The 23641-nt window shown below is 44.6% G+C and overlaps 1 protein-coding gene across 1 annotated transcript in view; it reads right to left on the bottom strand.

The window, feature by feature from the left end:
- Positions 1 to 23641, bottom strand: part of LOC149371484 (adenylate cyclase type 8-like) — a 427973-nt gene that overhangs the window by 336277 nt on the left and 68055 nt on the right. The gene's annotated exons all lie outside the window — the stretch shown is intronic.

Genomic DNA, 23641 nt, shown 5'->3' with positions numbered 1-23641 from the left:
AATCAGCGATTTTACGAAGCTTGGCGAGGCAGTTAGGTGCCTTAAGTAAATAGACAGCATGCTCTCATGTTTCGCGTCACAGCGAAGGTGATACCAACTACAACGCCACAGACAGTGCGTCCACTCCAAGGCGCATTTGAATCCCCTACCATGAGTTATCACACTTGCAAGCAACTAGAGCTCGTTCGTGAAGAATGACGTCCTGACTGATCGGCAGGCCAAAGCGGGCACTTTCTGTTACGACTCAATGTAACGCCGATGTCATCCATTCCAGTGTAACCCCATTGTACACAATCGGTGGATAACGATGCTGCGCTTCCCTCTAAGAAAAGGTGCCTATAAATTCAACACTTACATTTGTTATTCTGTACTCATGAACAATGCCATAATCATAACTGTTAGCAACACATACCCCCCACCACCTCCACCTTTTTCTCTTCTTTTTAAGCGTGCACAGGTGGAGATGTCAACAACTGCGATTATGAATGTTCATTATCCAGGACTCCAGTAAAAACGATGGCTTCTAACGTCAGCAGAAGGAAGTACGGAAATACTTGCAACTTTTGGAGCTTTTTTCTAATACTTCGGATAGCAAGTGTTATCAGCGGAGAAATTAGATTGGTTAGACTTAACTTCGCTTTTAAAGGATTCTCACGACAAATAGTCACATATACTCAAAAATTCAAAAAAGGCTTGCATAATACCTTATGCTTTTGTTTACATGTTGATTTTTATGATGGATTTTTAATGACCAAAAGCATGGCCAATTAGCGCCTTGGCTCAAGTTGTTTTCGTGTACTCAAGGCGGGCTCACAGACCCGTTTCCCAAGCATTTCACCCTAGATGAACCCAGTTCCAGGGCAGGGGAAAGTTTGTGCGTGTTGTATTATCGGTGGATACCCGGCGGCACTGCGGATTGAACCACATACTTACAGCATCGAGGCGGATGTTTAAACTGTTAGGCCACTGCAGCGGTCGTTCAACTCATCTTCGCGCGGTAATCGGTACTCGCGATTCACAAGACGATGCCCTGTTATCTTTTCTCATTAGTACCTGCGGACACATGCTTGTGTTTGAGAATTTTTCTTCCTCAGTGTTGTTCCAAGCACTTGATTGCTGTAGCGTGTCATCTGCAAATCGAAGAAAATTGGAGAGCTCTCTCCAATCTCCTGCCACAAACTTGTGGCTGCGGCATGAAGTCAACAAATATTCCATTTTGTTCCTCTTCACAAGTCAGGCCAACTCCTTTTGTGCCAACTTTCATTTTTGACCATAGCGAATACATATTTTCAGCTCCGCCGCTCAACAAGCGACCAACAATTTTCTTGGTTGTTGAGTTCGAGGTCAAAACTCGAAGACAAATGACAATGTTCCTCTCGTCGTCAGTTTCTTGGACCAACGCACTCATGTTGTGAATGTCCACGAGAAAATATCACTCGTGGCTGGTACGTCATTGATCGCAATATTGTTACTGCTTTGGTACTGTTCTATTTCTTCAACCTTTGTTTTCGTTAGTTGTTCCATGCACTTAGTATAAGAGGAGGCGGGGGGGGGGGGGGGGGGGGGTTACAAGCCAGACGAGGCTTTTACCCCTTGAACAAGTTTTTCATTCGCTAAACAACACACACACAAAAAAGAAGGGTAGGAGAGGAGTAGAAACGAAGAAAATTCAAATAAGGAAGGGTGTCAAACAGGCAGACACGATCTCGTCAAAGCTATTCATCGCTGCTTTAGAAGAGGTATTCAGGGGCTTGGATTGGGGATAGTTGGGAATGAGAGTTAACGGAGAATACCTTAGTAATCTGCGATTCACTGATGACATAGCGTTGCTAAGTCACTCAGGGGAATGCATTGCAAAGCATGATCAATGACTTGGGCAGAGCAGAATGGTGGGTCTAATACAGAAAACGAAACTAATCTCCAACAGTTTCACAAGGAAACATCAGTTTATAATTGGTAGCGAGGATCTGGAAGGGGATAGTAAATATGTCTATTTAGGGCGTGTAGTGACGGCAGATACGGATCGCGAGAGGGAAATAATTAGGAAAATAAAAATGGTGTGAAGCGCAATTGGCAGGTTGTCTCAGATTATGAATGGCAGTTTACCAATATCGCTCAAGATAAAAGTCTATAACAGCTGTATCTTACAGGTACTTAGCGGTGGGGCTGCAACGTGGAGGCTAACGAAAAGTGCTAAACTTAAATTGAAGACAATGAAGCAAGCTATGAAAAGGAAAATGATATCTGCTACATTAAGGGACAGGAAGAGGGCATAGTTGGTGAGGGAGCAAACGCCGATTAATGACATCCTAGTTGAAATCAAGAGGAAGAAATGAGCTTGTGCAGGGCATGTAATGCGAGGGCAAGATAACCGCTGGTCCTTAAGGGTAACGGAGTGGATCTCAAGATAAAGCAAACGTTGCAGGGGGCAGCAGGAAGTTAGGCGGGCGGGTGAGATTAAAAAATTTGCGGGGATATGGTAGCCGCAGCTGGCATAAGACAGGGAATTTCAGCGTTATGAGAGAGGGCTTTGTCTTGCAGTGGACGTAGTCGGGCTGATGATGGTGACGGTGAGAAACATCGACGCAAATATTCACAGAGAGCTGCTTGTTTTCAACCTTCAGCATCTTACTCTCAGCGATCAAGGCTCTTTGCTCGTTTCTTGGCACCTTCGGGTGCTGGAGTCACTGCTTTGACTTCGAAGAACTCTTGCTACAATGGTGATATTTTGAATCCTCTGAGCATGTTCTCTCTGAGCAGCGCGCAAGTTCCTCTGAAACAATGTAAATAAAGCAAATAAATTCGCTGCCCCTGCGTGCAGAGGACAGATAGTTTCCTCGAAGTGCCCCTTAAGACCTGAATTTCATTCTACGCGCATTATATATACTAGGACAACATTCTTCGCTATGCGTGAGCTAGCAATTTCTTCGTGCCACGCTTACGCGTTCCTTTTCATCTCACAACAAAAAAGGGTTCAGTGCAGTTTCTGAGCAGGGACATCGTCCGCCAAAGACTTGACGTGCACTAGCCCTTCGTTGTCCTTAAAAGCTATCTGCGCTCAAAGCACGCACGCGAAAACACGTCGCGTCGAGCCGCACTCATTGAAGACCAAAATTCGGCCGACCCTTGAGACTCGCTGGTCGCTTTCCAGCGTCTAATCTTGTTCACTTCTTGTTGTAAAGAGAGAAAGCACCCCCCCCCCCCCCCCCCCCGCCCAACCCTCGAAAAAAAGAAAAAGTAAGTGCTGTACTCTGAAGTAGTGCAATGAAATTCTAGAGAAAAGTTCAGCCACCCCTGTTACGAGAGAGCCAACTGTGTCCACAAAAAGGAAAAGAAAATAAACAAAGAAAAAGAAAACCAGCGAGAAAAGGCAGAAGGTTAAGAATATAAACCGTTGCCTGTAGCTACGTTTAAGGAAACAGCATTACCGTTGTCAACAATGCATTCGTAAACAAGTCTCTGCGTTAAAACAAACATCGAGTAAACATTATTTTTTGTGAGTTTTGGCTGCTGATTCCCGTAAGTTTAATTGATAGTCTTGAGAAAAGACCTTTTAGACACGTCATTCGGTACTTTCTCTGCCTCGCATTTAGCGATGCGCTCGCAGTTGGAAACCTAAATGCGCGTGCTTTCATGCAATCGAACTGCAATATCTGGCTACATGAAAAATCGTACCTCAGAGCACTATAGTACATTAGTGCGGGTCAACAGCCAAATAACTCGCTCACCATCGGAAGGGAGTAGTATATCTAACTTCTACTAATTTTAAGCGCCTTTTTTCGGCTGTCGCGATTTCATTCTGAAGTTCTCAAGGTCGAGTTACTACGCTCCTATCAATCCTGTTTCTACAGAGATAAGGTTTTAAAGCAAACTAGCAATTTATGATGAGTTCCATTCGGTCATGCATCTATGCGCTCCTAATGACAATTAATGATTTGTCGCCGCTTACGCTTCACTTCCTATCGCTACAGCCCAGAGCACAGATGTAGACAGATTGAGAAAGGCAGTAATTTGAAGCCTTGATTGAAATTTTTCGAGAAGCCTTGTTAGATTTTAATCGTTAGTCGAACTTTCATGGCACCCGCAAAGACAAAAGACCTGGACTACGAGGACATGTGGTTTTGCGAATCCACAGACATAACAATAAAAACAGGTGCTTCGGTGCAGGATCGCATATTTGAACAATACTGAAACCTCATATCGTTTAAGCAGTTTGCACAGTTGACTAATAAATTATATAACTTGTTAAATTGTTTCTTCGAGAAGTCAAACCTCTGAAGATAGAAATAAATACCCAGTCTTCCACTGCCGCGAGACTTGGAGCCGCTTTTTTTTGCACGTAAAATATCATTACCTACAATATTCTAATATTCCTCTGCCTTTGCCTAAGAAAAAATTTTTGTTACACCCCCACGGGTTCGATGCCTTCTTACCGATTCAACCAGGTTGTGCCTACTATTTCGCTCCTTCGCTAAAAATGTCAAACAAAACGGCGGTGGTTATCTCTTCAAAGACGTAAGTTTCTCTCATGTGAGTTTCTTTACCATCGTTAGCAAAAATACCACCTACTGGATTCTCTGCTGCACTATTCTGTCTAGCTCATTTTGCGTTGTTAGCAGTCCAAATCTCTGCAAATGACGGCACCTCGCGCTTTCGCTCCGGCAACTGCGTAGGACTTGGAGAGGTACTAGAGGTCCCACTACATGGCTCCGAAGTCACCTCTTGGGCTGCATAATATTCACAGTGGCTGTGCGCACAAATAAACAAGTAGAGATAGAAATGGCTTTAGCAACGTATGAAAAGTAATATTTCATTTCGTTTGAAAGTGCACTAATAAGCACTGAAGCTACGAAATACTCTCAGGACCCTTTAAACAATTTTATTTGCATTCCGGGAGCACTTTTGTGCATATTGACTCGAAGGTTTGATAACCACAGCGCCTCGTAGAAGTAAGGCACAAAAACTGATGGCGTCTCACGCTTGCACACTGCTGGAACCTCCCGGAAACACTCCTCTGCTATCAGCAAGGTAACGGTCGAGACGCAGATAATAGTGGTGAAATATTTAGTTTGCTTTGTGCAATACTGAACACACGGCCCACTGGAAAACCTTCTTGGTTCTTAAAAACGGGCTACTTGCACAATGATTGCGATAAGGTTGTTTTGTATGATCGGCGTCAAAGAAATTACTGAATTGTGTAATGAACTTAAAAGTAAAAAAAAACAAAGAGCACTGCTTTGGGGCACCTGTTCATGTTGCCATGCTGATAAGAAAATTTTTCTGAGGTTACTACACCGTCATTTCACACGCGCTAATGTGTGGAATATTGCATTTTACACTGACTGCAATCAAGTGAAATTGGCAGCTTTAGACAGTGCGCAGAAATGCCTGTACTTTTTCAGAAATATTGAACGCATACACCCACTACTCAAACCTGCTTCAATCTCAAACCGTATGCACATTGAAAAAAATGCAGCTTTCAGACTCTTTGGCGCATACACTCGCTTCCACTGCTTCTTTCTACTGCCTATGTCCCACGTCTTTTGAGGTTTTGCGTCCCTGTTACGTCTTACCAACTGACCCTCGACTAAGCCCCCTTAAGTTATTAGTTCTCCTGATACATTAAACACTAATGCACATTCCCCATTGTGTGCAAGGTAAATATCCCTAGGAGTTGGGAAACATTGCTCAGCCCTCCAATACGGCACCTCTTTATCGCTTTCTTCTTTCACTCTCTCCCTTCACCTTTCTCTCATACAGCACCGGAGGTGTCCATCGAAACAGGACAGTTACGGCGCCGTTCCCTTTCCCATAAACATTATTTCCCCTGTGAGCTTTTTTCTCTCACTTCCAGCGGAACACCTCTCAAGAATAACAACACATGACATGCTTGTTTCGCTATACACGTCAACTGAAGAACCATGAGTTAACGATAAAGGAACAACATGCAGTTTGCACTTTCGGAGCAACACTATCTTTAGTTACCTCTCGGGACCGCATGCTTAAAAAGCAAGACATGAAAGTTCTACAAGATTGTGAGTGTATGCAGTTGCTCATCGTCCTTGTTTGTCGCACATGATTCAGCACATGGTTCAGCACATCATGTTTCAGCACATCAAATCAGCACATGGTTCGTTTGCATGAGCAACCGTGAGCATGGCTAAGTAAGCAAAAATTAGACTGAAGATAAGAGAAAGCCCACATTTGCGTCCGGAACATATATCAGTGTAGCCTTCAGCAGAAAGCATCGCTGCAGTTTCCAGCTTTGTGTTCCCGACTTTGTTTCTGCAGCGGAAGTTCCTCGTGAATTCAGTTGCGAACATGTAGGTGTCAAGTTTCGAAGAAATAAATTAAAACCAAGTGACATGCATTAACGCCACCTGTAGCTGTTTCACATTCTTTTCAATAACAGAAGCTCACCGAGCAGTAACAGTTGTTTTTAACAAAATAGAAAAACAAGATGTCAGTTACGCATCATGCTTTGTTACTACTGCTCATTTAGTTTCAAACTCAGCAGCAGGCAGCAGTCGAACAAGATAGCGGTGTACGCTTGCCTCTAGATGACGAGCTTAAAAATGTTTCAGACACTGACTCCACGGATTAAACGAGATATTGGACAGACTTTCAAACCCTGATTTTTGTGTGCAATGTACAAAGCCTGCTCTGTTTCAAAGCTATTGTCTACAATCAACTTTGTCCCGACAGAGATACTTCGCATTCGGCGCAGCTCGCAATGAACTTGGGTGTTTATTAAAACGAGAGACTAGCTAAATGAGTTTACCTTGGCACTTTCGTGTCTTTTGGTGCAAGTCATAAACTGCGTGCAAAAGAAAAAAGATGATCTTTATTGACAGTGTCAACCTAGCTTTATAACTACCTCCCTGCTAAACATCGGTGATTAATAAAGCCTGCCGCCTAAGCCCCACATACCCTGCGCGCACCTGCACCAAGGGCACTCAGGTGAACTGAAACAGTTTTCGAATGTATGATTTAAAAATGCGTTAGCTTTGCGGCTGTTTCGTTGTTATGAACGTTTCCCTGCAGTGAAAGTAATTAAGCATGCCCTAAATATCTTTCTGCGGCGCTTATATGTGAATTCTTCTTTGAGACTAATCTTTCCACTTGAACTGATCCTTCACAGTTGACCTTAGAGCAGGTCCCATGGATGAAGATAAAAAGTAGTAAAGACGAAATCATATGTCACAATGGGACTTAAAATAGGAAGTATCTAAAAAAATTCAGAGATTTCATTTTTCTCAAGCTTTTCAAGAAATATTAATAGCTGTAGTTTTAATACTTCTTATTTCTTTGCTGTATACTTAGCATATAAAAGAACAACTCTGTTACGCTAAGTTTACTTTTATATTTAGTAACCACGCCGACACGCCGTCACTAAATGGTCGAAAATCATTTTACTACCCACTGATTTCTCTTTCGTTTAAGAAACTGTCGAACGAGACGCGCTGGTACACTGCCTGTCAAACGTAACCTGTGCTTCCTGAGTTCTTCTGTTTCTTCCATGGAATTACAGGTCCTTAAGGTCTTTGTTAAACTTATAGACAGCCGCTGGCAGATTTCCCTCGTGTGCGGTCATTTATACTCCGTGGCAAAATTCAGATGTAAGCACCTGCACCGAAATGCGGCAGTCCTTTGTTCTGGTGTTCTAGTGTTTTGCACTAACCACCACTTTAATCTTTGTGTACATCGGTCCACCCGTTGTAACGTGCCACACGCTCGAAGGCCTCAAGCCAGTCCTCGGCGAAATCGAACACGTCTCCATGAAAAGACGGTGGTGTTCGCGGCTGATGGCAGAGGATGTTTGCGGGAAGCCTACTCTCAGATGTCATTGCCGCAGGTGTTACAGGGGCCCGAGGCTGCGTCATCCTGGTATTGCCGGAAGGGGCCCAAATTCCGGGGGCTCTCCACGTAGGCGGCGGCCGAGGCGCTGATGTACCGGAGTAAGCTCCGTAGTGAGAGGTAGATTATGCAGCACTGGAAGCGTACTCGGCACTGCCTCCACCAGATTTGTAACGTAACGTTACAAAGAAATCTCCTGCGCCGACGAACACCAGCAGCCAGTCAGGTCAGCCCGAGACGGGGCAGAGTCACTTCGTCCTTCTCCAATTGCCCGTTGCGTTCTTCCTCATCTTCTAAGGAAGACATGCGTCAATATTATTCAGATACATTTTTTTTTTTAAATCGCTACTCGCCGTAGCTCGTAACTGATTTATGCGACACACCTCAACACGCGTCGCCTGCCGCGATGACGTCAGTGGGCAGACTGGGCGAGCTTGAAGGCTCACCCTTCTGCCCACTGACGTCATCGTGGTAGGGGACGCTCGGTGGGGTGTCGCTCTAATCGGTTACGAGCTACTGCGAGCAGCGATTTTATAAAAAAAACTTTCAAATTCGTCTCCAATGCCCACAAAGACCACCTCTAGAGATCTCTTGCACTAGAATATGCCCATAAAAATCATTTCAGACTCCCGTTAATATCGCTCTCCAAAGCAAAGTACAGTACGCACAGCGTGAAAAATACACACTAATTTTGCAGTGCCAAGCAATACGGCTTTTCACCGACGTACTCAAAAGAAACAAAAGCTAAAACGAGATATACAAAAACACAAAGAATAATAATGCGTGAATTATGTCGAATAGCGCGTTGAGTTGTGAGAGCCATGCCATAAAAAAAAACAAGAAATTATTGCGTTTAGATGCTACAGGACCGCGTCCAAGGATATCATCCACATGAGCTAACCTACATAAGCGGGTGGACGATCAGTCATTTTGTAATATTTTCGAGAACCTTTAGCGCCCAAATTGCAGTCTTGAGAAAAGGCACTTAAGTGGATGAGTCCGAGAGTTCCAGTCCCAAACAAGGGAAAGTATCGTCGATTTCAGAGACGCCAAGTTCTTGTGCCCGTTCGTCAGGTGCGTTGCCCATGCTGTTCCTTCTCTAGCAATGATGCATAGCATCCTACTCTGGACCGACGCTCGCCCCTGCTGTATAATAGATATAATGGCCTGACACAATGGGGCCTAGTTGCCGCTGATGCATCGTTTCCGTGCAACACAGCTCGTGCCGCACAAAGTGCACCTAGAAGGTTAATTTATTAAATGCATCTCTCATGCTGTGAACCACGCCCCTTAGTCCTTCAAAGGCGATGTTTTGTTAATTTGCACTTGCTTTTTTTTGTCAGGTGCAAAAGCATAACAACATTAAGTATGACACTAAAATTATGTACTTCTAGGCTCTCAACTGCTCAACTGCATTATGTCTAGCTGTAAACATTGCGTGCTTAGGCAGAAATAAAAATTATGAACGCAAGCCTGTTTTCAGAAATGGCTCTTCCGAGCCTTTTCTGACTGCCAGAAGCTTAACAGTTATAGACCCAACTACTTCCTTCTAGAAACGAAACTTTCTCGCACAAGCAGGAAGTAGATATGTTGATATAGTAATAAGTATTTCGTTTTTTTTTAAAAATTGGTCATTTTTTTTTAAAAATGAGGCATTCAACAGAATATCCAAGTAAGATATTTCTGACCGAGCTTTAGAAAATGGAACTCTAGGCCTACCGCTTTTGATTGCTTTACTTTTCCGTACATTGGTTTTCACATGTTCAGCGATGATGTTTAGCAGTGGTTTTTCCATCTTTACATTTTCCCCAAGATCTTTCCGTGAGCAGAACGTATGAATTCATCAAACATAAATAAATTTCAAAAAACTCTCTAGACATACTGTATAGAAAGTATTCACCGCTAACCGCAGTCGTCTCCAACCTTCCAAAATGGATCACTCAAATTCTGTGACGCTACCTTGAAGTATTGAGTCGTAAAAAATATTATCCCAAACGGTTTAACGTTTCACATTCAACTATTGGTTTCTAATGCTCCTGCTCTTGAAGGTCAGCAACAGCATTTTTAAGATGAAACAGGAGATGAACACGAAGAATGATGCATTATCAGGAGACATGAACCTTAGTGCAGGTCTTCAATGCGTCCTGACTGTTCTTCAGTGAGTAATATAGATCTCGATTAATGCTCTATTAAAAACCGGCACCTTTTTTTTTGTCGCACCTAGGTGGTCGTGAAACATTATGACGATGAAATTGCGGAGGCTCTCTGTACCAACAACGCACTCATCAGTTACCAGAGGAGGAAGAGAACCAGAGCCCGTGTTCTGAGATTCCGCCCTAATAGACCACACCGCCCACTAAATGTTGGTCGAAACGCTGGAAGAAGGTGTGCCAGCTTGAATGCAGCGAAAACTGTATAAGAAACCAGACACTGACGCCACACAGCGTACGCAACGTGCACGACCGCACTGAAGTAACAGCCAACATGGTGGCCTGCTCTGAAGTGGAGCCTCTCGCTTCGGAGTGCACTCGTCGGTCTGAGTTTTTCGGGACGTCAATTGACTATGGATTTCTTACGGGGCTTGCACTTTGTCTTATCTTCCCTTTAAAAAACTGGATGTAGGATAAATTTGGTCTGTTGTTTTATTTCGCAGCACGAGCGGTAGCGGCAGCTCCTAGACCTAAAGAGCACAGGTTTGCAGAAATTGTTCAAACCATCAAAACCAGATGGCGCCACTATTGCCGGAGTTATCGCCGCGTCTGTGTTTGCGTAATTTGAATGATGATGCACTGTTGCGCAAAACTCTTGTGTTTACTGTATGCCAGCAATGGAGTCGAGATAATTGAAGGATCAGAGCAAAATACTCGCTGTCCCCATTCCCTTCCCACGTCCCATTTCCCTTTCCGCTACTTCCCAGGGGAGGTCAGGGGAGCCTCCCCGGGCCCGCTCTCTCGGCTGTGGGTCGCTAATGTAGCATTTTCCCTATTATTTTATTTTTCCAACCATGGGTGGTCAAATTACAACTTGCCTACGGGCCTCCTCTTTTATTTTTCAATTGGGTTAAGCCTGTTGTGTGTAAACGGTGCAGGCAGGGGCCTATTATTTTTATTTCCTTTTCGGTTGCCCCAACCTATTCAATGTATGCCAGCCTGAAATCACTATTCGAGAACTCTGTTAGCTGTTGAAGCGCCCTGCATCATGATCGTGAGCAATGTTTAGCTGCGTGACCTCGCTCATCATGTGCGCAGATGGTCAGTCATCAATGACGCGCCACTGTATAACTACGCGTTTGACAAGCCAGAGGTGGTTTCTCGGAGTCGCTTACGGTTCTCGATATCCAAATTGCTGTGTCTCCGCGTTGAGCTCTCGAGTTCACAGGCAAGTTGCTTTTCAGGTCTCAATGAGCATGCGTGTGCTTCACGCCTTAGCGAACCTAAAAACTACACATGCAACGTCTCCCAACGCATGCTCGAAGAGAAACACAGGAAGAAGTATTTTTTACCTCATCACTTTTATTATTTACTGCAGAAAAACGAAAAGCCGGACAGTGGCATCTAGCGCTTGTTGCAGTGCCTGCATAAAATGAATGAAAAATGAAAATTGCCGTCTGCACAATGGTCCGATATTGCGTTTAGCGATGTTGTAGACTGAAAGTCGTCAAGGCGTCTTGATGACCGAGCAAAGCAGCGAGCGCGGATTGTGCAGCGATTGTACGCCACACATTTTCCTCTTTGCTCCAACATAAATGTAAAATGCAGTGTTGTGCGAACACACTATAGCTGTCGTCCATTTACCATTGGAGATCGGCGGCTGCAGCGACTGCGATTGGTCACTGCAAAGCCGGGCTTAATTGCTTACAACGTTATCTTTTTAGTGCATCTCGGGCCTTTACAGTCTAGAAAACTGTCTAAAATATTGTTTTTCTTTATTGAACTCACTGGGTGAATAAAGAAGTTCTTTACCTCTTTACTGCGGCACCTCATGTGCAGCTAAACATCTGGCTGAATTTTTCTTCCGCCGCTTTCCATTTCTCGGCAAAAAGCAATAGCGCCGCGGGAAAATTCGCTGCGGAAACCGCAACGCAGTGACATCCTACTTGTGGTGTCTGGTTCAGACCTGACGCATGACACGGGACCACGCAAGCGCAGTATGCAGAAACACTCCCCTTTATTCGTCACAGTGAAGCCACTTATATAGGAAATCATATTGAATGACGATGGCGATATGTACACTGAAAGAAACGAAACTGAAACAAGAAAGGATACAACACTACTGCTACTCACAGTCGTGGCCTTACTTACATCCGCTTCCGGCTTGTCGACCAGTCAGTTGAAGCATAAAAAGGTGATTTCGATTATGACGCAAACTCGGAAATGGGCCCAGGCGAGGTACTCATCAAAGGGAGCGTAGATTGCAGGGGCGCATATTGGTGTCGCTATCGTTAACCGCTCAAGGATCTCATTTAGACCACTCATCGAGGCAATTTTCTCTGAAGATCTCTTCCATTAGCCCAACCCCGCCCCCAGCAAACTGCACACGTTAACGAGAACAGTCGTCATCTATACTAAATCCTGTCAGCACACTTTTAGCAGTCTATGCAGTCCGATGAAGACAGGGTCCCTATTTTTGAATTTCGGGTACATTACGCAGTAAAATATACTTGCGCTGTCGATGAAGCTGGCCTGACTAATGCTGACCTGACACAGTGGATCTCAGATATTCAATTCTTGCAATCATCATGTAGTTGCGAGGTCTTCAAAACCGCATTATACCTAGAAATAAGATGCTGGGAGAAAAACGATAATGGATCATAAAGTTATACTCACCTCGTATAGTTCGCGATGAAGTGTTCAAGGGATATAATTATTCCATTGGGAAGCTCGTCTTTACCGTTCTTATTATGAAACGGCCATTAGAGATGCGTCTTTCGTTAAATGCTTGCATTGCTGTTGATTCTCTCCGTTCTTTCTGCTAATTTTCTCCCAAAGAAAATTATTCTCCGATTCACTTCGTTAAATTACTTGCAATATAGTTTCTCTACCACAATACGCATGTACCGTTCGCAATCGTTTCCTTTTATTGCGGTTTTAGTGACAATGTAAGCGGCAGCTAGCTCGGCGCTGTTTCTGCCCTTTCATTTAGCGGCAGCTGCCCCAGAACCGGATTGACTCCTTTCAACTATGCTGCAGCAGACGCGATACTCCCCGTTCCATTTGGCTGCAGTTGGCATGCGTGGATTTCGTCCTCCCGAGAAGACTGCAGCTGCCGTGAAACCGGTTTTCTTCCTTCACTAGGACGCTAAACGGCCTTACCAGGACACACAACGGCTCTCTCGCTACACACCCACCTAGTTCTAGCGCACTGCGCACCTGCCATTAATTCCATGTGACAGCTGGCAGGTGGTAGCTTCACCCTCAGACAGTACTACACCTTTTTCGCTAGCGGGGCACCTAGTGCAAACGCAACAAAACGCTTTTCATATATTTCATGTTTTGGATGTGAATGTGAATGTGAATAGAGCACTGCTAACTTTCTCTTGAAACGCTGGCTGTCAGAAATTAGTATTAACGGTAAACATTAGATTTCACTTGACAGTTTCAGCCTTCTAATTCTGTAAAAGTTTTGGCTGCTTCATGGAATAATCGGTTCGTTGGTTCATGGCGTTTGACGTCCCAAAGCGACTAAGGCTGTGAGAGACGCCGTAGTGGAGGGCTCCGGAAATTTCGACCACCTGGGGTTCTTTAACGTGCACTGACATCGCACAGTCCACGGGCCTCTAGAATTTCTCCTCCAAAAAAATTCAGCCGCCGCGGCCGGGATCGAACCCGCGTCTTTTGGGTCAACAGCCGAGCACCATAACCACTGAGCCACCGCAATAATGGTAAAAGAAGAATCCTGTACATGTAACAGAATTGAAAGGGTGGAAATTTGGGCTGGTTGGTGCATGATCTGAGGATAAAAAACAGCGCAAACGGGGACGAAGCAGAGAGAGGGACACGACGCTGTCCCTCGCATGACGCACACGACGCACGACGCACACTCACACGACGCAGCGTCGTGTCCCTCTCTCTGCTTCGTCCCCGTTTGCGCTGTTTTTTTATCCTCAGGTAATAGAATTGTATTCCAGCCGTTACTTTCAAAAAGAGCTTCTAAAAGTTTCATTTCAACAAATGCATTTCAAGTAGCGTCGGAACGCTATGACTGATCGCAAGCTCCGCAGCAAAGTCATGTAGAGCAGGACAACTGAATGGAGGAACAATTTTGGCATCGTGCCCTGTCGTACAGGCATTACGAATGACTTCTGTTATACTTAACCTCAAATTTGAGGTTAAGTGTAAGGACCTTAAAATATGAAGGCGGGTTGAGCTGCCCATTGTTACTCCAAAAATCACGCATCAGGGAAATCACCAGGCGAACGAAATTATTTTCTCACCAGTCTCCTTGCACTCTATTACTTTATATATGTTCCAGCGCGATATTTTAGTCAGACTTAGTCGACCAAGTTCCATCCAGTCTCCTATTGATACGCAAATCCTAGACGATTTGTAACCGCCATAAAACAATATGACAAAAAAATTTAGGGTCGATTTGCGTAATTAGGCCAGATGCGAATCAGGTGAGCTAGCAGTTCGGTTTTCTCTTCCGTTTCGGTGTTCAGATCTAGTGTTCACGGAGGGCAGTTGTTCGAATAGCCATAACAGGTTAATGTCCACGTATGCGGAATTGGTCATTCTCTCCATTCATAGATCCATGTGAGTCTTCCTACTACTCCTGGCGCAGTAGTGCAGCGGTTAAGCGATGATCCACTGCCGTCCTTCTCTGGCAGGTTCAGCCATCGGTCCGACTTGGGCTGCTTGGGTTGGGTTGCGACCTAGGCTGTTCTTCTCGATCACCCTCTCATGATTACATAGCTGCCACCTAACACGGTGGGCTGGTTGTTACAATATACCAGGTGTCCCAGCTGAATGTAACCGAGCTTTTAAAAAACACGGGATGTCATAGCCGTCTGAAACCAAATGAGGGTTGTTTAGAGTCTCGTGACCTAGTCTGCAGTATTTTTTTCGTTCTTCAAGGTTGACTAATTAGTTAAGCTTAATTAACTAACTTTTTAATTATTGACTTGAGGAACAAAGTGTCAATGGAAAAGTTGTAGATCTCTTTGAGAAACAGCTTACTGAGAAATTTGCAGCAAAATAATATTTACGTAAAGTAGTTTTTTTGCCTGCCTTTAACCATAACCCGCACAATAAGAAAAAGCTTCCACATGACAACTGTGCCACTTGAACGTCCCAAGACGCGCCTTAAAGCATAAAATCCGATTTTTCTGAAGTCCTCTCCTCGATGAGACTTTGGGGGCACATTGAGGCAGATAAGTGAGCGAGCAGCTGGTCACGTGATAACTTTCTTTTAAGGCCAATAAATGAAGCTACGTAAGTCGTAACTTGACGGAAACCGCACTACTAGCGGTTTTTCATTGACACTTTCTTCTTGACATTGCAGTTATAGATTCTTGGGAGTCATCACACCACTCCTTGCGCAGTGGTGGAGCAGTTAAGCGATGCGTCGCTGCCCTGCGATGGCAGGGGCCCCCAGCGGTGGGCCTAGTGCAACCCAGATCGCTCTTCCCGAGCGACCAGCCATTAATTCAACTGCCACTGGAGTTAGTTTGCTCTAAACCAGGTGGGCAGGTTTTGATTACGCCACAAGGCCACGTGACCCATGTGGCCTACCTGGTTGCTTCTGCGGGGATTTTTCGCTCACAACACCGACGATGCCGGGTTTTCTACAGAAAGCGGCCCTTATCTCTCTCGCATTAAAACCCGTCCCAAGCTCGCCTGGCCGAATTTCCAAGAAGGTTCGATCGGTGCTGCGGAAGCTTTGGCTGCGCGGAGTGTAGTCTACGCACTGCACAGCCGCCTAAGGTTTTCGAGCGCAGAGCAGGGAGCTGAAACTAGATTAGTCAGTCAAGTGACGACAAGTAATGTAAATTGACGTTGCTCATAAAAGACACAAAATTCAGTGACGTCACTTCATATTGCGACAAGGCAGGGGTCTGATTATTGAGTTATTCCCGGCTGTATAGGGCTTTCTTAGAGCATTTGGTCTAAGCAGGTTTGCGTTTGCATGCATATTTCGACAGGAGCTACTAGAGCGTGGGTTGAAATCAGTTTATTATTTATAAGTCCCTGGACCGAGCTGCCCTCGATCTCTTGGTTTCTCGTTATTTTATAAGTGCTCTTCGTTTCAAGTGCTCTTATAGTGTACGTTACACCGCTAACGCCCACGTAACTCGCGCCAGTGTTAACGCAGAAAAATAACGGTAGAGACCGTTTTCTACTCCTACATGCAAGGCAAAGAAATGCCTTGGGACATATCGCCTACTTTCGGCAATCATTTCCACATATGAAACATCGGTAGTGGGGAAATCTCAGTTATCGAAATATAAATCTCATCTCTCTGTGTGGCGCCGGAACTAAGGACTGCATCCAATATGGAAAGCATGACGAGAAAGACAACTAGTGACAGAACGAAACCTCGATAACTCAGTACACATTCCTGTAACATCAATGTAGTTCAATTTACAGGTTCCCACGGAAAGTGCAAAGCATTTATAGCGTTCACTGCATTCACCAAAACTCAAGAACCTCGCCTTTTGTGTCTGGAAAGGCCAACATATCAGGTCTGTTTCGAGAATACTACTATAAAATGCGTAAAGCAGTGAGGTTGTTTCGTTGTCATTATTCCAAGTCAAACGAAAACGAAGAAGGTGTAGCTTGCTAGTTAAAGTGATGTGAAAGGAGTTTTTTTTTTAATTTTTTCTTTATTTATTCTCAGAAACAGTACACAAACTGTTGTTTGGACCCATAGCCTTTACGGCTAGTGAGGGGTCCAAATACAAAACAAGTACAATATTACTGCAGAACGTGTAAAATAAAAAAAAACTTCAAGATTAACACACACAATTGAATTCAATCCTACATTTCCATGGAAATTAAATAGTGTTTTAAAGATGCCGAAAAGTTATTTTTTTTCTTTAACTTCATTAGGGATTTCATTCCACACATGGGCTCCGTTGTATTCTAGGAGTCTCCGGCCGTACATATTGTAACAAGGTGGTAAATTAAATAGATTGTTGGTTGCAGCTCTTGTTTGTTTCATTGGTAATCTAAATAAACTAATGGGCAGGGGGTTGTTAGATTTTATTACATTGTTTACTATTTCAGCTATCTTCAGTTTATATGCCATTGATAGGGGTAAGATACGAAGCTGCTGAAAGAGTGGCCTGCTGGGGTATGTATTATTTGAATAAGTTATCATACGAATAGCTCGTTTTTGAAGGCGAGAAACAGGATCTAGGTATGTTTTATATGTACCACCCCATGCTTCCAGGCAATAAGATAATTGACTGTGCACAAAGGCGAAATACAGAATGCGTAGAATTGGAAGATCAACGCAGTCCCTGGCCTTTAGTAAAATATGACAACCATAGGCTTATTTGGAGCAAATATTATTAATTTGTTCTTTCCAGTGCATATCAGACGCGAACAGGACACCAAGATACTTGTATTGAGGCACCCTCAGCAGAGTCGTGTTGTCGATTGTTAGAGATATATGTTCGTAGTTCATGTTCTTCCTGCGCGAGTGAAACACGGTTTTTGCAATGAGGAGAAATTCTATGGTATTTAGCTTAAAATTAATAGCCAGGCTCACCAAATATAGACTTCTGGTTCAAGTACAACCCCAATAAAGGTTTCACTGGTCGCGGACAAAATGGGTTTTGGAAATATTTCTGATGTTTTTTTGTTTTTTTTATCCCCCGAAGCACCATCGGTCATATTTAGTTTTTATACTTATAAACAGCAATGTATGCTCTGCCAGTATCTTTTGTATCTTTAGGCAGGTATAAAAATTGGGAAAACATCGCAGGCATCTCTCAGTAGATGCTGAGGAGATGAGCTGACTGCACAGCCTCCATAACCACGCATTTTCCGCAATCAAGTAGAAAATAAATTGGATCCGCCACTCACTCGCGGGCTCAGAGAGCAGAAAGATAAACATCCTTCTTCCCTTTCAAAGCGCATCGGACTTTACGCGGCACCGTCACTCTTTCTCTGCGTCTTCTCAGCGTGATGCAGACTGCTTTTTGTCGACACACGGTGAAAACACGACACAGCACTAACCCAACTCTCGAAAGCATGAAGAACAGAAAAGAAGTCCCCGACTGTAGCAGGCCTTTCGTCCATTTGCAGACCCAGCCACTCAGAAAAAGTACAAAAAAAGGAAGCTGCAGGCACACTTAGGCGAACCAAGCGAAGCCTAGCCTCGCAGACTCAACGCGCACGCGGCGGCACTGAGCAAATATGCCGGGCGTGCAGTGTCTAGAGAAGGAAGAAATATAGAGAAAAAGAAGAGAGAACTTTCTTTTTGGCAAGCAAATGGGTTTTGGGCGCTCTGTCCCTCAGTTACGCTTGTGCCAGGGAATCGGAACGAGTCCAGGAGCTCGGCACGTGAAGCATGGTGGGTTGCAACAACACTGGAAAGTACGCAGTTTCGGGGGTCTGGACACTGGCAGATTGTTTCGAGCGCTGGATTAGCGCGCTTTCCGCGCCTCATTACCAGAGAGGACGCTTCCGCATGCAAATTTAGGCTCCTTCAATTTACTCGGGGAAGGGAGGGGACAGAAAAAATGCGAGGGTGCTAGGGCAGGGCGGGAAGTAAATTGAGCGACACGGGTGAAGGTTGCCGGAAAATGACGTAACCTCACTAATTATGTGTACACGAAAGGGTTGCGCTTCGCTGGGTTCATTTCACTTAGAGCCGCTGGTGAAAAGAAGTGTTGTATATTTATTTACCAATTTTTTTTTCATTACTGAAAAAAATATACATACGTGCAAAGATGCGCGCTTGCATGTGCGTGTGCATGTGTGCGCGTCGTGTCTGTGTGAGTGTGTGCGCGTGTGTGAGTGTATGTAGGATCGTGTGTGCGGGCATACGTGCGTGCGTGCACGCGTACACACACGCACTTACACACGAACGCACAGACTTACACATGAACATGTACACACTATCTGGGGCAGGCTTACATCTAGCAGCAATGGATCTCGAAACGGCTGACGCGGTTACTTTAAATCACCTCTTGAGGTGTTTGCTTTCTCGTTGAATGCATTTATCACACCAGCTTCCGAAAGCCTTGAAAGTTCTTTTGTTTGTTTTTTTAGTTTGTGAGGAGGACAATACGCGGTGGCTAGTGAAAAGCATCTCACATTCACCACTGCTAGAGGGTTGGTGAACCGAAAAAAAAAAACTAGTCGCTGAACTGTCTGGCGTGAGCACGCATTTTTGTAAACACCGGATAATCGACTTCAGAACGCCGCATTAAACTCTCCGTCTCACAATATCTCTGCCTGAAATACACAGAATTCATAAAACGCGCGAACTGCATATAATCGGCTAAAACAAACTTCTGCCATTCTGAGCCGCTGTGATTGATGTCGGCGCTGCGCTCGTGTAGATATGAGCTTTCCTCCTAGTATGTGTGTGTGTATGTGTGTGGTGCTGAAGAATGGAGGTGCTATATTGCACCTAGAAAAAAATGCTTTCTTTCAGCTTACGTTTAAGCAGTGGAATGCTCAAGCGATCTTACGCCTCTCTCTTTTCTTTTGTCTTTTATCTACAATATCCAGTAAGCCCTTCACCGTTCGCAGTTCTCATGCCCAAACGAAACACGGATAATAAAGGTGACATCAAGGTTTTACAAGTGCGTTCTCAGCAGTGTGATAATCTCACACTCAGCAGTCGAAAGCCGCCACTAGCCAACCATATCCGCATAGCCGGATAGCAAAGAAGATAAAGAACAAAATACGATACAAAAATTTCCCGCACATAAAAAAAAATGCTTAACGTTGAACTACATTTACCAGCTACCCAGCTATATTCACTTTGCAAGCCCAGGCTTATTCCCGGTAAAAAATATTGAAACATGTGGACAAGTTTCTGCTCTTGAGCGCAAACAAAAATTCTGTTAATGCACGCTCACCATGCTCCCTGCGTACACACAAAAAAAAATCATTCTTTTCGCCTCACCGGGCTCCCTCCGTACACACAAAAAATCATTCTTTTCGCCGAAGTACAGATAAACGTTCCTGTCGAAAGCGCAATTACTCGAACTTGGGCTTCCTCAATACCTCTGGGAACCAGCAGTTTTGTAATCAAGACAGCAGCTGTTCTGCGGCAGCAAAGGCTAAGAGAGGCTACAGGCGGTGATTGCGGGTCGCAGGACGCAATCAGGTCCAGAAACGGTGGAGAGGGCAGGAACTACCTCTCCTTCTCCAAGTAAACTGTTGAGCGTTCATCCGCAAGGCCTGAAAACAATACCCGGACTGCAGAACAGCGCTCCCACACCGGAAAGGTCACGAAGACGTCCTTGGCCACCGCATGCGGGATTTGTTCGGTGTTTGGGAGTTTTTATTGTCTTGTAAAAAAAGGCAGTATCCTATCGCTAACTGAATATTTTACCAGAATAAGCAAAGGAAACAACGATCACCGTTGCTTTAAAATTTCGCAGTCTCAGTTGTTCTCAATTGAAGTAACCCCTGAGAGTCTGGACCTCAGTCTGAATGCATGCACATAAACTCCTATGAAGCCTTTAAAGGATCCCTGTTCTCACAAGCATAATCATTACATATCCGCAAAAATTCACGTTAATTATATCTTACGAAACAAACATTTACATACGCATATGCCGTCTGAGATTTTTTACATCATCGCAAAACTAACGCCTTTAGAAAGCTGCTTCCAACCAACCTGCACGGCACCGTACGCTTCACACTTATTACAGCGCCCGAACAAGATATACTTATTTGTAGTCTGCTAAGTACTCCTTCACTGAATAAGTTTACTTCCATCTTCTTGCAATGGCTCTCACATGTTCATGTCGAAGTAAACGCTTACTTTTTCTTTTTATTTGCCGTCTTTTGAACGTTTTTAGAAGATGGCTGACCGATGTACTAACCATTGTGCGCGTTCAAGCTTAGATGTCCACCATGTTAAAAATATAACCTGACCGTATCTAAGCGTAAAGAAAAAAGTAAGCGCTATTTCTCGCAAGAGGCAGTCGCGCCTTTGGAGGAGCGCCTGGAGCGACACGAAACTGTTTGGTGATCGTTAGATCTCGCCAAAATACCCTTTCGATAAATGAGCACTTTTCTGACAAGCCATCTGTTCTCCTGCAACTACCACATGTTTATCAGTCCTTATTTTTCATCAAGCACTGGTTAATGGGGATAGCACCCATTGACGTTTCTATTGAACATGCAGAAACATTCGGAGAATGAGTACTGACCGTTGAAACTTGCTTCTACTGCTTGGCTGTTCACTGTACGAAAAACTGTGGGAACAGCAGTCGGGCATCACGTCATCAGCCTGGTAGTTATCGAAAGAGTCTACTTCTAGTAGATGCGGCGAAGCAAATCAGATTGTTTCATTTCTGCACTTGCACGCTAAATTTGCATTCAAATATTAATAAACCATTCATGCATGACAAGTAGTTCTTTAAATTTCTATTGCACAATGCCTTGGAAACAGCAAATGGCATTCAAATTACTACATTTCATGGACTTCATGACTGCAAAACTTTGTTCAACGATGTCCAATTTGCGCTTCATGAGCGCATTCTCAGGACTCTTGATATGGGTGATTCGCAAGCGTCTCTTTTGAATTTAAAAACCCTCAGTGACAATAAAAGCAGAAATTCATTGCCATATAAGTAAAAAAAAGACACGTATAAAGGCAAAAAAAGCTTTATCAGGAAATTTTATTTCAATGGGGTTTCGAGGAATTGCGAACTCTCAGTTGCAGGGTCTCATGTCGCAGCGCGTATGATATTGTCACGTTGTAGTGACGGCAGTCCAGCGGTCACGAAAACACCAACAAGACTTGCAAACGAAGCGCTTTATTTGGGCTGACTTGCGCCCGCAAAAGAATTCAGTCACTCGGCGGCGGCGTAAGCAACAAACGCGCTCGTCAGTCGTCGAACTACGAATGTCCGCCGCTCGCGGCATCGCTCAATTTAAAGCCGGCAAGGAAACTTCCAGATAACAGGACAATATCATCTACAGTAATCTGGAAAAACCTAGATGCAGCCTTTCTTGGCTGCGATCAATCGAGATTAGTCTGGTCGCTTCTCGCGTCACGAACAAAAGTGATAACAACCCTTTCCTGCAGCCTTGAGCGTGAACGAACGAACACTACAATGATACGTGGCAATATATTGGGCAAATTATGTGTCGCATTCCTCTTAAACGTAGCAGCGGCGTTTCTAACACTTTCCTCAATACATATATGCCACGACCGCACAAGACACCAGGTTTGTGGGTGGCACCGCAACCTTGGCGATGCTTCATATCAATTGGATTCTGCAGTTTCACACAGTACGACTATCGGTCGCAATGCCAGTACCAATCTGGCATTAAAACCGCGCCTCGGCCCTGTTTTCATACGGATGTTTTTTTGTAATGAATATACCGAGCTGCCTGAGCGACATTGTCCTGCGGAGAAAACGAGAAAGGTGCAGAACACTTACATGTGCTGTGTCGCAAAAAAAAAAGTGATAGGGGTTTACAGTAGTTAATCCCAGTAGACGTAAGAAAGCATGCGTTTGGCCTGGTTGGCTCATGGTTTTGACCTGCTTGGTCGTAGGCACGTCTGGTGATAATATTAGACTCAAGTTCTGATCGATGTTAAGGTGATCTTTTGGTTTGGTTTGGTTTATTCGGTTGTAACGTCCCAAAGCGACTCAGGCTATGAGGGACGCCGTAGTGAAGGGCTCCGGAAATTCCGGACCACCTGGGGTTCTTAAACGTGCACTGACATTGCACAGAACACGGGCCTCTAGAATTTCGCTTCGATCGAAATTCAGCCGCCGCGGCCGGGATCGAACCCGCGTCTTTCGGGTCAGCAGCCGAACACCGTAACCACTGAGTCATTGCGGCGGGGCTAAGGTGATGTGATTTGTTCGCGCCGTAGATGCATGTTCATGAGAACGATGGTATACAATGAACAGCGCGAAAGTGTGTTGCAATTTAACACGAGGTGTGATCAGGTGCGGCGATAGCACAGTGCTCTCGTGCAGTGGCCGCCAAGCTGATCTGTTCATGCCACCGCGCGTTCTAAGCCCAGTCACGGCAGTATTTGTTTTATTTCTGCATGGGCTGTTGCTGTGCTAGGTTTGGCCAAGGTCACTCTCAGGGTCACCCTTCCATTGGCTATATCTTGCGCGATGCTCTTCAGAGCTAATCCTAGCTTACCCTAGTTACTCCGAGTTCACACAAGGTCCATGGTTGGTACCGCGTTAAATATTGCTTTCGCACGAATGCCACACGCCGACAAGCATTCCATCATGTCCTGCACATTGCTAAAAGAAGAGAACACAAAAAAATCCTCGAGCCTGTTGGAACTTGCATTCGACAAAGGCACACAATATGCGTTTCATATAGCTTTTTAGAGGCGCTAAACTTTATGAAACTGTCTTTGCTACGCGGCAAATATACATCTAAAGTTGTGAATCTGAACTGGGAATTCTGGTTATAATTTCTCGAAGCGACACACGGGCTATAAGGACCACCGTAGAGGAAGGTGCCGGGTTAACTGGGGTCACATGGGGTTTTATAACTGCCGCTGTAATCGCACAGCATACGGGCGCGATTTGCACTTCACCTCCATTGCACATAACCACTTAGCCACCATGGCGCATCGTATGTTTTATCTGTACACCTCTGGGCTGTAA

This window comes from Amblyomma mixtum, chromosome 1 (assembly GCF_055824585.1).
Source record: "Amblyomma mixtum isolate Tamu chromosome 1, ASM5582458v1, whole genome shotgun sequence".
Lineage (NCBI taxonomy): Eukaryota > Metazoa > Arthropoda > Arachnida > Ixodida > Ixodidae > Amblyomma > Amblyomma mixtum.
Note: the sequence above shows the minus strand (reverse complement) of the source record. Positions and strands in the feature narration are given on the sequence as shown.